This window comes from Anarrhichthys ocellatus, unplaced genomic scaffold (assembly GCF_004355925.1).
Source record: "Anarrhichthys ocellatus isolate YVR2014 unplaced genomic scaffold, GSC_Weel_1.0 scaffold512, whole genome shotgun sequence".
In the NCBI taxonomy this organism is placed as follows: Eukaryota; Metazoa; Chordata; class Actinopteri; order Perciformes; family Anarhichadidae; genus Anarrhichthys; species Anarrhichthys ocellatus.
The window spans coordinates 16,537-31,680 of NW_022280486.1; the positions used below are offsets into that span (position 1 = coordinate 16,537).

The 15,144-nt window shown below is 43.1% G+C and overlaps 1 long non-coding RNA gene across 1 annotated transcript; it reads left to right on the plus strand.

Moving 5' to 3' along the window:
* Positions 1 to 303: 303 nt before the first annotated feature.
* Positions 304 to 14,888, plus strand: LOC116401538 (uncharacterized). Its single transcript, XR_004214004.1, has 6 exons — positions 304 to 1,228; positions 7,901 to 7,975; positions 10,585 to 10,621; positions 13,955 to 14,040; positions 14,172 to 14,219; positions 14,855 to 14,888. It is a non-coding gene; the product is annotated as an uncharacterized LOC116401538 (long non-coding RNA).
* Positions 14,889 to 15,144: the final 256 nt, after the last annotated feature.

Consider the following 15,144-nt stretch of genomic DNA (forward strand, 5'->3'; position numbering starts at 1 on the left):
TGCAGCAGCGACTGGAAGAGAGATTTCCAAATAAGGACGGGGAGGATTTAAGGCCCCCCACTCATTATTCTCTCAGCTGGATACATTTCAGACACTTATTTGAAATCATCACAGATTTTTACACTTTTTTTTTTTTTACACTAGTGGATTAAAAAGCCACACGTAGACAAAGTCCACATTGAGAAACACGTCCCATCTGTATCAGTTTTGGAGGTTTAGTCCCACAAAAACGCCTCACTAGTTGAACATGTTTTTTTTTCGAAAATTCCAATTCGTGGTTTTTGTGTTTTAGGAGCTGATGTCATTGAACATTGAACTATCGTTCAATATTTTTGGAAACGTACTTTTTTTGCTTTCTGTCCATGGGTGATGTAGAGCATTGTGGATATGGATGTGCTTCACGTTAGAGATAACGCATAGCGAGTGTTAAGTCAAGTCCAAAGAATAATCATTTGACAAATAAATATTGATTTAAAAAAAGATTTGATTGGTTTTAAAAATGACTTTGGAGCGTCATTGAGAAACGTAACGTAACACAATAATGATTTTATCTCGACTATCGGTTTTTCATAAACGTTGGAAGCCAAAATCGTTATTGAAATGAAATAAAATAAAATAGATTAATGGCCCAGCCCTAGAATGCAGGTAACTTGTTATACATCTTCCCTTCTCTCTGCTTTCTCTGTCGGTCAGACGGGGACATGGTGAGTTCATGGCTGGGCTCACAGTATTGAATCAACACCAATGACATCAAGACTCTGAATCAAATGGAGTCATCAGATTCCCAAACATTCCCATCCCGACTAACCACGTCCTGGCTCATGTTTGAGAAGCGGTTTGTAATATTTAGGGTGAATAGCTTAAGAGATGAATATAAGACCGAGATGGTGGGTGATTGTAGAGCATCCTCTGTCCCACCGACTGTATTTTACTGTGAGAGAGCAGCTCAGCACCACCGTGGTAAAGTGTCACGTCAAGTCTACATACTAAAACCGAGCCAGGTCCCTTACTGGAACCCTGGACGTGGGCTGTGGTCTGGAGCTCTGCTGCCAGCCAGCGCCCCCTGTCCTAGTGTGTCAGGACATGACATGTATCTCCACCAAAGGTAACGCTGTAACCTGTAATGACCTGACGGCAGTATCACAACTAACTCACCCATCTGTCTGCAGATCCCTCCTGTTGCCAACATGCTGCCGAGTTCTCACCTTGCAAAGAAGCTTGTGACCAGGTAAAAAACACACACTCTCTCTCACACACAGACACACACACACACACAAGCCCCCTCCTCGGCCCATTATAGTCAGCCTATGAATAGAGGTTTTTGAAGGGGAGTGGGGGTAAACTTTTTTTTTTTTGTCTTGTGGTTCTTTGAAGTGAAGAAAAAAAGTCTCACCCAGTTTCAATTGGGAGCAGGTGACGCTCTCCCCCTCCCTCTCTCTCTCTCCACGTCTGTCTTTACGGTCGTAAAGGAAGCTTTTTCTCTGCGAGCAGCAAACGGGCAGAGAGTTCAAACCTTCCTCGTGCTTTTGAAGTGAAGAGGGAGGCTGGACAGAACTCGCTGTGCTCTTAATGGCCGACACCAGCGCTTTGCCAGCCAAAGAAAGAGAGAGGAAACTGATTGAAGAAGACATTAGATGAAAAGATGGAGATGGATGTCTCAAAAGAGAGGAAAAAGTGGTGGGGGGGTGATAACGATGAAAGAGATGGAGCAGAATAGATAATGGACTTTCAGAAGTGTAATGGCCTCAGAACACCCCTCAGAGGTTGTGCTTAAGGTCTCGTGTGTGTGTGTGTGTGTGTGTGTGTGTGTGTGGGTGGGTTTCTTCGGGTGTCACGGGTGGGGTCGAGTGTCGATGTAACCACCAGGACCATTTTTAGCTCTAATGGAAGCCGCCTTGCGCCTGGTTACACCCAGAAAACGAGCCGTTCTTCAAAAGGTGCGGGTGGTCATACATAGAACCCAACGGCTGTTTGAGAAATACAGATGTGCTTCCAAGCTGTTTTTGATACTGCTGGTTTGGAACATTTCAAATAAAAGAAAGTAGACTTGACTCTCTGAAATGTCAGCACCTGGCTACTGAAGTATTACCAGGAATGTGATTTAATATTATCACCTCAAACAACCCAAAGAGTGTCTTCTGCGTGGATTTGTGGTCTCCACGTATAACAGCCTAAGTTGTATAAATGGAGATAATGGCTCACTTTCGGTTTGTTTTGCCTCCGGGGCCAAAGTTGATGCTAAACCTTCACTTTACCCAGCAGTTAGGAAGCAAGACATGACAATGATTTTGAAGGAGCTGCAGCATTTCATGGAATAAGAGAAAAACGCCAACTCTCAGGCCTCGATGACGCATAATTTGAAAACCGCTGCTTTTTTTCTCTTAGCCGCCCACCGCTCGATGAGCCCGGCACCAGAGAAAGAGCCCATCAGTCTGCCAGCCGGCACTTATTCACCTTTCATACACGCAGAGGGAGTCTTACAAACGGCCCGTCGGTTTTCAGAGTTGGTCTTTTCAGAGAGAGAAAGTTCTTCTTTGATTGTCTGCCAACAAATCACTGTCGCTCGGCTTGGCGGTGTGTTTTTCTGTCACTTCGGCGGAGATGCCAGGGCACTTGGAATAAGCAGTGGATGAAGTCACTGTCGGTCTGGATTGCTTTCCTCCGATGCAGTTGCTTCCAACAAAGACCAGTCCAAGAACACCTGATTACAAACACATTACGAGCACCTGGAGCCTGGCATGAAGGAGCCGCTCCCATAAATGATTAAAATGGACAGCGGCGTACAAAAGCAGAACTCCATGCTTCAGCTGTTCTTCTTTTTACCCAAGTGAAAGATTAGAAGGTGCTTTAGTAATCCAGTGGGGATATACAATTGTAACACTTAACGGAAATAGGGCAAATTGGGAATGTTCAACACATACAACCAACACTTCAATGTGCATTTAGACGATTGGTATGATTGGCCTCCACCACACATCTGTCTCTTTAGCTGATACATGCAGCAGTGTTGCAGGAATGAGTCAGCATTTTTACACTTCCAGTTACCTCCTCTGGAAGTCAATGGGTTCTGTGAAAGTGTTTTAGTTAGATGCCTGAAATAAGGTCTGTGGTTAACACAAGCGTAAAAGCTTTTAACGTTTTGTTGTGAAATACTTCAGTAAACACCTCTTTCTTAAAACTCGATAGCGTCCTAAATAGGCGGTTGCTAACAAGTGGCTATATGAGACTACGTAAGTTGTCGGGGACATTAAACATCACGTCGAACACATCAAGCTTATAGGTTACATCCACACTACCACGTTTTTGGTTTAATAAACTGCATTTGTGTCTAGTGTCCAGACTACTGCTGCGTTTTCGAACCCCCTAAAACAGAGACGTTTGAAACCGCCGGTGACGTCGTTTTAGTTTGAAAACGCCGGGGTTTGTTTTTGTGCGGACGGGCAAAAACCATGACGGACACCCATGTTTGCTGCTTGGTTGGGTCTCATCACTCATCATGACCCCTATCACGTGATCCTTTTCCAGAAGAAAACCAACAAACAACATCAGCCCCGACTACCTGTGGTTAATTTCAACGTGGATAACGAATTAACGGCGCCGCTGACCTTGTTCACGCTAACAGCCGTTGTGCAGTTAAATTCTGTATTTTACAATGCTACTACTGCCTACATGTGCCGGGGGCAAGCTATTATTATTAGGACGGAGATCACTTTTGTTTTATAAAACGCTGTGACTGCCGACCATCAAGCATCTTTTGGTATTCTTTGCCTCAGTCAGTGTTGGAATCACTGTGACGTCTCAGAGCAGTGGAAAGGGAAGAGACCTCCGGTCCTCCAGCAGTCTGAGTGTGTGGAGCTGTAAATCTCACCCACTGACTTCACACTTCAGCCAGAGACTGCTGGCAGCGGCTGCGTTCTCCCAGGCTCTCGCCTTTGTATGTTCACACAACACTTGGATGTGTTATGGCTGAGTGTGTGTGTGCGTGTGGAGACACACGCCACAAACTTGGATGCCTTATTGCTGTCTCAGAGAGCATATCTCAGAAGTGTTGCGACTGACTTCATAATGCAACACTTTCCCATGGCCCGGACACATTCCTCTGTGTGGGGAAAGATTATGCACGGCCAAAGGTGCAACAAGTACATTTCTACTGTCTCCTGGATCAAAGTCAGCATAATATACAGTATGTCGGGGTCTTAATCAGTTCCAATAACTCAGTAATAGAGTCGGGGAGTGTTCCAATGGCGAGATCCACAAGCCCCTCTTTCCTTAAAGGAACAGTGCGTAGCTTTTAGGGGGATCTACTGGCAGAAATTGAATTTAATATGAATAAGTTTGTTGTCTGTAGTGTAAGATCACCTGAAAATAAGAATTGTTGTTATTGTTGGCTCAGAAGGAGACGTTTATATCTACCTATAAAGAGCAGGTTGTCTTTAGGGAGCTGCCGCCATGTTCTACGGTAGCCCAGAACGGACAAACATCAAACCAAACACTGACTTGGTTCATGCGTTTTTCTGCTTTCTCGTCAGCCACTGTAGTTTCAGCCGATTGCTATCTGCAAATGTGCCACCAGTTGGTGGCAGATCCTACACACTGCTCCTTTAAAGGGAGAATACAAACATACACCTTCTGAATGTTGAAGTCTTCTACGACTGAATTAACTGCCTTGTTAACTCGTCGTAAAGCGCACTTCATACAAACTCTACAGAAACGAAATAAAGCGTATTAAATCACCGTCTCTGGTCTGAATAAATCCTTAATTAACCGAGTTCGATGTGAAAACATGCCGACTCTGCACACTTTGCACCCTTTTTCAAAGTACTGTTTAGAGGTTAAAACTGCTTAATCCTCACAAGTAAACCGGAACAAATTCATTGTTCTTGTCCTGGCCATCGGACTGTGGAGCCGGGCATTAGAACAGCCTTTTGTACCACTTCTTCTTCTGCTGCTATTTTGTGATCTGGCATTTTGCTCAATTCATTCTGTAGCTTCTGAGCTTGAGCTCGCTCAATTTCCAGATAGCTCTCCAGCTCCGGCTCCACGTTGGTTTTAGCCACTGCAATCAACTTTCTTTCAGCACGGAGCTCTGTCCATCACCTTTGACTACTTTTGAGCAAAAAGCATCATTGATGTAAACGCAGAGTCCGCCTCTTCTCGTCCAGCTGTCCGCCCGGCAATTTGAGCTTGATCCGGATTCACAGCACTCACCAACTTCCCGTTGCTGGGTCAGCCTGACAATGCAGTCACTGACATTTTTGACTTTCATTCAATTTTGTCCAGAACTTTTTGACTACTGCTTCATTTGAAAAGCTCTTGATCGACAGCTCAACTAAAGCATTATTCACTTTCCCCTCAGGATGAATTGTAATTAAAGCTGCGAGCAGCGATGAACGGGCCCTCGCAATCTGCAGCTCGTCGGGGGTGCCGGCGGGACTCCGGCCTGCGCGGCCAAGAACGTCGCGTCCGCAAGTGAGACGGATTTAATCCCTCGTGGACCGCCTGATGCTGGAAATGATGCTTTGCAAATAGTCCGATGCTTCCTGTATCCGCTGCCTGGCGCTAGAACACATGCATCATGTAGCTCTGTGTCAAATGTAAACCACATTGTGTAAAAGTCATGTAAATCGGAGGTGTTTATCACAAAATGCAGATTTCCTTTCGCCAGCAGGTGGCGCTGTGAGTACTAGTGAAAATAAGCTTGTAGACATCCTCAGGCCATGAGTGTTATCGAGCATGTGAAGTCTGAGACTGTTTGGAACATGTCCAGCTGAATTACATCAGCTTTTTTCATGGGGAATCACGTAAAGTAGCCGCCCGCTACGGTTCCGTCAAACGTAAAGCTTTTGATAACTTTTAATTACAACTGTCTTGAGATTGTACTGACAAAATTTAAACAGGATCTGATGAAGTCCCTAGGAGGAGTTCGTTAAAGTATAGCGACTAGAAATAGGCCAAAATCGATGGAAAAATGACACATAAATCAAAATGGCCGACTTCCGGTCAGGTTTAGAGCATGGTCCCAAGAGACTTATTTGTAAGTCTCCACAGGATACATCTGCCTACCAACTTTCATACATGTAGCTGAAACGTAGCGCTGGAGCTGCTCTTTTGAAATATTGTAGGGGGCGCTATAGAGGCAATTTAAAACGGATGATTAAAAAAATCATATACAATATTTCGTCCAATGACCTTTGACACATGTAAAAAGTTGCATGCGTTTTTGAGCATCCCAAGTTAGTAAAACCATCAGCTTCGCTTTTCATGGCGAACGATGCGTCGCCATGGCAACAGCGTTCAATGAAAACGCACAATATTCTCGGCGATTTATCATCAATGTCTTAAGGCTATCCTTACCAAATTTGAGACTCGTCAGATCACCTGGCTAGGAGGAATAAATAAAAGTATAAAATTTGACATTTCCTTTAGCCAGTAGGCGGTGCTATGAGTTGGAGGTTTTTTCAATTGAAGTATGTTCAAACTTGAAGTAGCATCATGCATAAGAAGTTTTGTGCAGATTGGATAATGTACCTTTGAGTTATAACAACTGATATTTTCATAAACAATGAGGCAAAATGGCCGCCACGTCAAGGTTCTTCGATGAAAGCGCACGATTTTGATCACAAAGGTCTTAAGAGCATCCTGACCAAAGGAGAAGTTGATCGCATAAATTCTCTAGGAGTTCGTTCAAATACGAAGGATGAAATCTGTAAAAAGTGACAAAAAGCACAACTTCGCGGGTTTGCTGTAGCGCCCCTTAGTGGTTGAATGCAAAACAAATCTCAGGGTATGTTACAGCATGCGATGTGCACATATGCTGCAAATTTGGTAATTGTAGGACAAACGGTTGAGAATTTATGTGTATTGATATTAAGCCACGCCCCTAAGAAGTTTATTGGTCCATATTTTGTAAACACTAAGAGATATCAAAAAGCTTTCGTTAGCTTTTGATGATCTAGATCCAATAATGATCCACAGCAAATTAAGTAGCAATCGGACGCAGCATGTAGGAGGAGCTTGCAAAAATGTGTTTTTCACTAAATTCAATATGGCGGAAAATCTAAGTAGGCGGAGCTTAGGGGTCTGAGAGGCTTTTTTTTAGATCTAGCGCTTTGGGACATCTGTGATGAATTTCAAGTAAATTGGACATACTGGCCGAGGGGCGTCGCCGGTCCGATTTGTAGGGGGCGCTAGAGAGCCATTTTTTTACACACAAATATGCAAATTTTGGCAGCAGAGTTTCTCCACCAGACGTGACAGGTGTGCAAAATTGGTGAGTTTTCATGCATGGCAAGTACCCCTACAAGCTCCATCCCCAGAAAAATAAAAATCATAAAGAATACCCCTTACAATATCAATAGGGCCTTCGCAGGCCCGACGTCGGTTGCTCGGGCCCTAATAACTTTGATGATCCATCCAACTCTTTTAACAAATAACACCAAATATCTGCATTCTTGACAGCAATACAACTATCGGTGTATCACTCCATTCCGTCTCATTTGTGCCATTGTATTTGACTCTTCATTGTGGTCGTCTAATGCATTTGCTTGCCATGAAACCTTGTATTGCAGCTGTGTTTGAAAGGTGTTTGAAACTTCATCAACCGGCCCTGCTGTAAGTTCTTCAGCCACTTTAGACTCCTAGTAAAGCTGCAATATGTCTTTGAAGGACCAACAGGCAGCTCCAGACAAGAAACACTACCAACATGTAAAATAAGCTGAATATTTTCACGACTATATATGATGTCAGAGTGTGTTGAGCTTTGGCTCTCTGAGAAGACGGAGTGCCCTTTAAGATGCAAGGTGGTTGAACTAGTAAATGATTGGTTTGGTTTCTACAAAGCACATGTACATGGATTTAGAAGGTGTTTTTATTAAGTCAGTGTTGTTCTCCCATGTTGCAGCTCGCCACTATAAAGAGTGAGTCTCGTCTAAAGCATCTGCTCCAGAGGTTACCCAGTTACTGTCCGGAGTTGATGGTGAGTACACTTCCTCTATTACAATGATGCTTGCTGTATTTATTGATCAGCTGTTTGATTATTTGGGTTGGGATGTAATCATTCACCCCTTCTTGCTCAATACTGCACTGTAAAAAGTGTCTTTAAAATCCAATTGGAACAAAAAAAATTGCATTCAACTAAACTAAATAATTAAAAAGAAGTGTCGATAAAATGATGATGATGTTTACTAATCATTAGCAATGCTGTAATTTATGTTATTTTATCTTTTGTGTGGGTTTTAAATAATATATTCTATCGTAGCTGATGGCAAACAATCACATTCTACCATTAATACAAGTTTATTGCTGCAAACATTATTACATTTTATTTACTATTTTAGGTCTTTTTTTTATAATTACCAAATGATTTGGGAAATGATCTCTGGTAAGTGAGATCCAAAGCACACCTGCAATGCTGATTGCCGTAGGTGCTGCCAAAGAGAACTAAACGGAGATCTTCTAGACTAACTTTAGACAGGAAGTGGGTCGGTGGTTGTGATTACTCGACTACTGGAGCACCTGGTTAAACCACACACACACACACAGGCTCAGAGCTTCCTCCCACCATGGGTAATTACTAAGCAGAGAGGCTGGTTTGCTGCTTGTCCCCCTCTCTCTCCATGAGCCACACCAGTAATTAGACCGAGGCAGTCTGAAATGAACATGTGTCCAGTTCTTATTCAGCCAAACCGATGCCCAAACACTGTAAGCTATTGACCTGCATTTACCGTACAAACGTGATGCACGTGTGTGTATTATTACAGCTGTATTGGGATTGAAATGTTACTTCTAAACATGTAACTGGTAGCATTTAGATTTAGGTCTTAGTGCTGTCACAGTACCAGAGATGTTGGTTTTGTTGCCATTCTTTGAGCCTGATTAACTCAATAAAAACATTTGTGCCATTTTCTTAGTAAATCTGGCCCTTTGTCATGAATACTGGATATGTTTTGATACTGAACATTAAAAAGAAATATACAATTTTATAAGTAAAAAAACAAATTCCAGCTCACCGAGAAGAGCAGAGAGGTAAACAAAGGCAAAGAACACAACACATCGCTGCTGTTACATAAACAAGTTTAGAAAACATGAAAATAAAGAGCATGAAAGTTCATTCTTGACACTAAAAACAGCTATCGACAACTTCAGTTGCCATCGAGATGGTTCAGTTGTCATCATGTGACCTAAGCACGAACTGACCAGGTGGCAACCTCTGGTTCTGCCGAGTGAAGCCAATGCATTCTCTCTAGTGTCCACCAGGGGGCGACTCCTCTGGTTGTATAGAAGTCTATGAGAAAATGACTCTACTTCTCTCTTGATTTATTACCTCAGTAAACATTGTAAACATGAGTTTATGGTCTCAATCTCTAGTTTCAAGTCTTCTTCAATACAGCATGATGTTCATTTAGTACATTATGGTCCATTTAGAGTCACACAGACCATAAAGCAGGGGATGCTTTAGGGCGGGGCTACACGGTGATTGACAGGTCTCTACCAGAGACGTATACGGCGTCTCTGCATAACTCCTCCGCATTCTAAATATGGTCACTTCTCTTCATTGGCTAGAAAAAAAACCAACATGGCGACGGCCGTAATCCAAGATGGCGATAGCGAAATCGAGGCTTCATAACGTTGGGTCCACAAACCAATGGGTGACGTCACGATGGCTACGTCTGCTTTTTTAATAGTGTATATAAGATACGCTAGTTCATTTTAGGTTTTTTGAGCTGAAAATGGAGACTGTGAAAGAAACACTGCTTAGTTGGCCTTATGTAGGTCATATCAGACTGTAACAAAAAGAAAGCTTTCATCGTACACGTACACACAAAGGCTCTCTGGGTAGACTGGAGGGATCTCTGCTTCTGCTCATGTAAACGGCAGCATTATTCTTCCTGTCATGTTGTTGCCTCATTGGCCCCTGCTACATCACAAATCATGTTTATGCCTCATGTAAAGACACCGTTACTCCCCTGCACCGCCTCATAAATGAGGCTGACGCCCGCTGACGGGAACCTTTGTTCCCCAGCCAAGAGACACACGGAGGGAGTGTTACCAGTGACGCGCTGACTTCACACAAAATGATCTGTGAAAGCATAAGGGCATGAAAGAGCTTTTTTCCTCTCTCTCTCTCTCTACCTACCACACTTCTTTTTCCATGTTTGCCCGTGCTGCTGTCCCTATCTGCGCCTGTCTCTCTGTCCCAGACGAGCTCGTTCGTGAGGATTACTCCCACGACATCTCACCACAAACCCAACGGGACTTTCATAGGATTCATATGTTTTCCTGTTGTTCTCCATTGTTTTGATGCAGGGAATGTCACGGCCGTTTCTCTGTGAAATCAGAGAAAAACAACATTTACGTCTCAGTCGATCGTTCAGTATTTGTCTTCACTGGAAGATATTGTTTTGATAATACTTATGTGCATCAGGATTTTTTCCCTGATCTCACCTAAAGACGCCTATGCATCCAACTCTGTGTCCTTCATCAGTTCATTAAAGGGCCAGTGTGTCAAGTTATGTTGTATTCGGATGTGTTTTATTAAACCTCAAGTCGTCTGACATTAACCCTTTCTTCTCCTTTGCTTTCTAGAATGAACTTTGGACGTGCATCAACTCTTCACTCCCAGGTGAGAGAGGAATTTTGATATTAAACCGTGTATGTGTAGCATTTTAAAACGGTTTCACTCGCAGCGTTGGTATCCGTCACCACTTTAAGGGGAGTAGTATTGGTACTGGTATCGTGGTTTTTTTAAAACCACACCCAGCCCTAGTCACGGTCCAACGTGTGTGTGATGTTCAGCTTGTTATGGGCTTCTGCTAAGTGGCAGAAAAAATAAAAGATGAATGCTGTCACGATCAGGCTTTGCCTTGTGTGTTCTGTGTGTCTTTGTGTAGCTCCACCCTCCTCACTCTACCTGTCAGTCACTCCCTCAGCATCAGCCTAACTCCCTTCACCTGCCTCTAATCAAGCACTCCCTCCTCATCAGCACAACTCCCCTCACCTGTTCAAGCCACTTTATAAACCCCTGCCTCTCAGTCACTCACTGCCAGGTCACTGTTCATACCTACCCGCCCGTTTTTGCTCGTCCTGTTCCCGGTTTCCCAGTCTGCCTGCCCTGCCTCGTCCTGCCGGATACCCCCCTCTTGTCTCGTCCTTGGATTCCCTGTTGTGTTCGTGATTCATTAAAACCCTTTTCTCACTGCATCTGACTGTCTGCGCTTGAGTCCTCCATCATGCCCCGTGACAAATGCTGCGTTAAGCATGACAATCAGATCATAGGGCTTTAAATTGTACAATAACGTAAGATTTATTTTAACAGATTTTTGTATTTTTTTATATATATTTTGTAGTTGTGAGAAAAAAATGATTTAGTTAGGCACATGGTGGTTTTAATTGTCTAATAAACGCACTTGAAAACCAATCCCAATGTCCACGATAACGGACACACGGACTTTGAGGCGTGTCTCCACTAAATTCATAGCGTTGTGACAAAACCAGAGGAATGCAAGCCTAGGCTATATTACACATCTGGTTTATTCATCAACCATTTCTTTAAATTCTGCTTTGATGGTGCTGTTTTTGAAATAATACAAACAGGTTAACAGTTAATAGATTGTGACTTGTGGCCAGAAGCTTGCACGTCATTCCAGAGTGCCGTGTTATTGTGAAAATATTATGTACAATCATAGACGACGACGACAAGGGGGTTGGGTCTTTAGACTGAGTACTCATCCTATCTATATGTCTAAACTTACTGTGCTTACAATAAATCAAAAGGAGACACCTTGACTCTAGGAATGACACGAAACATAACATTCAGCCGGGCAGTATCTACTGTGTGTATCTGGTTGCATGAGAAGTAATGGTAGCGAGTGAAGCTGTTACAGCTGTGAGCGGAGCTGGATCCGACCAGAGCAGAAAGCAGGCCCCGGATCAAAGGCCTAGGTCCTGCTGCCTGTGCTCGGAAACAAATGTACCTGTCAGACGCCTAATGGCCTCCAGATCGGGAGGTATTGTTATCCTTTTCTTTTTTTTTTTTGCACTCATTAAACACTGGCGTCCAGACAGCCTCGGGACTCCCTCAGATCCCATCGGGCTCCTGAGATATCGTCAATTCTCTGATGTGCACCGCATCCCTTCATTTCTCAGAATGCCTTGCTAAATGTTGTGGAACTTGTTGGAGCTCAGCTTGGAGCACAATAAAGAGTAGAGGGTGTAGCGGTGCATTCAAATGGCTCGGTGTATTTCTGGTGCACCACAGGAAAACCTTTTGGACAATTGTATAAGCAGGCTAATGATTTTTTATAGTGATGTTTTTTGAGTTCTTAAATAGACGAAGCCATTATTAGAATGCATCATTGCCGTTTCAGGTAACCTTTATGTTTTACGACACCAGTAAAGAATATACGTAGAGCATTTTGTAAAGCTCTAAAGTGTCTTTTAAGTGCAACGTGTTGGCGCATCCTCAAGTGACGTCTCGAGCGCGATGAGGAGACAGATATCTGCACTGGAGGAAATGCTTGTGAACAATCATCACCGGAGTTAAATATTCATGATGTGCTGCCTCTTCTCTGCAGTTCATCCCGTGAGGTGTTGCCTCTAATCTGGCATGTCTTTTGTTCATAGTCCTGTTTCTCATCAGTAAAAGTGTGTCACATTTAATTCAAATTTTAAAAAAAAGAATAAATCTATTGATCTCCATGGGTAAATCGGGTCACTGTAGCAGCAGTAATTGACCAACCAAATCACCATTTCTGTTGCTGTGTCGGTCAACTTTCGGTCAATATGGCAACCGAAACCATTTAGTCACCAAGTGCAGTTTAAAATGACTAACTGCATGCGGGCTGTCAGGTTTACAAACAGAAGCCATCTTTTAATGCTACTTTGAACACTGGCTGTGGTACTGATGCTGAGCTCACTGACAGACTTTTACGTTTGGAGAGAGAGCAAACAACTCATCTTTCAAGTGCCTTTGTTGCCAAGAGCAGAAACGTAGGCACGAGAGGGGAGAGAACGATGAGACCAAGTGGCTGTCCGAGTGCGCGCTTAGTTGTGATTGGTGCGTTGCCATAAAGGGGCGGCGCTGAAGATCGGTCAATCGCAGCAGAAGCAAGAAAGACTCCAATCACCACGGAAACCTGTTTTACTCCACCAAAGCCAAATCACTTGGCCCAACTCCTCAACAAAGTGAATTTAAATCTGCCAGGACAATTTGTATTATATACTGGTAACAGACAGACAGAATACACACATACACTGAACAAAAATATAAAACGCAACACTTTTGTTTTTGCTCCAAAACTTAAGATTTTTCTTTGCCCATAAAAGGTTTATTTCTCTCACATTTTGGTCACCAATCTGACAGGTGTGGCAGATCGAGATACTTATCGAAGCGCATGATAGTTACACAGACTGGTCACAATAAAAGACCACTCTAAAATGTGCAGTTTTATCACACAGTTTTGAGGGAGCGTGTCATTTAGCATGCTGACTGCAGGACTGTCCACCAGAGGTGAGCGTCTCTGAGACACTTTTTTCATCAGCTGGCTGGTCTCGATGTGGAGACGATGTGGAGGTCCCGGGCTGGTGCGGGTACTCGTGGTCTGCGGTCGTGAGGCCGGTGGAATGTACCGCCTGGTGGCGATCCTGCAGGCAGCATGCCAGAGACCCGCTCCCTCAAAACTTGGATTATCTTGGCAATGTGCTCACTAACACGGATTTTCACAAATTTGTAAACAGAATTTGAGGGAAAACATCCACTTGGGTAGAAAAATGTTAGATCTTTTATTTCAACATCAAAAAAAGGGTTACGTTTATTTGTTCAGTGTACTGTATATCAAGCTTTTGCTAAAGGTCAGTGTTGTCCAATGAATAAATCAGTCTCCACAAACTGCACAAGCTCCATAAAACAGATTCACATGACATATTGTTGATTCTGTGGCGCTTGATTTGTCTCCAGGAGTATCCAGGAAGTCGGACGGCTGGGTGGGGCTGGGCTGCTGCGAGCTGGCCATCTCAGCTGAGTGTCGCAGGGAATGCAGACAGGTGAGATATCGTGAATACAGTGTGGCCAACTTTCTTTGTGAGAAGAAGTGTCTGGACATTCGTCTCGCTCAGACCTGGTGCTCCACCTCCGCTGTTGTTTTAGTGACTCTGTTTCCCTTTTTCCCTTATAGGCATCATCTAAAAATGACATAACTAAAGTATGCAAAAAAGTCACAGAGGTAAGTCCAATAAAATGAATTGCGTATTGTGATCATGCATGAAAGAGCAGAATGATATATAGACTCAAGTTCTCTAAATTAAGTAGTAATACTGCCACAATTGCTACTGTACTTCTACTGCACATTCCACTAGTGTATAACTGATACTACTGTGAAACTCTGTAACATACTAACAGTCACTTGTATGGTATAAGTACTATTTTAAATATTCTTTTTAAAGTGAAAACTAAATTAGCATCATTGTTTAAAAGAAAGCTACATAGATTGGAAAAAAATGATAAAGGGATAAAGAAGAGTCACCATACCTCTACAAAATTACATATCAATACAAAAAGACAGCCATTAAAAAAGGGGATCTTAATATTAATAAAAACAGAGTTTCCAACCTGGGGTGTGGACCATTTAGCAGTCGTTTCCTGTACTGTAGGGTATTCTTTACATCTTCAGGCCTCTATGAATCTGAGGAGGAGAAACCACTCTTCTGTCTAACTGCTGGTGACTCACATCCATTCTGAGGCCATTGATTTAAACCGTCACTTGTAAACCACAGACACAGCTTTAGTAGTTTTGTTTTGTTTTTTTGTCTCATACTGTGTTAAGATTAATCACCACCAGCTTCTCTCGTCTCCTTTTAGAACTCCCTCTACAGCTGCATCACCAAAAATGAAAGTAAGTTGTCTCTCTCACACACACACACACACACACACACACACACACACACGTAACCGAGATAAACAGTGACGACGCCAATGGCTGCAAACACTGATCTCACATCTCCCTCGGGCCAATAACTAAATAAACTCATCAAGACCACCGCTATCTTCTCGGAACAAATAGGTGGCCTTTTTTGTGCTCTCTCTCTGTAAATACACAACATGCACACACACACACACACACACACACACACACACACACACACACACAC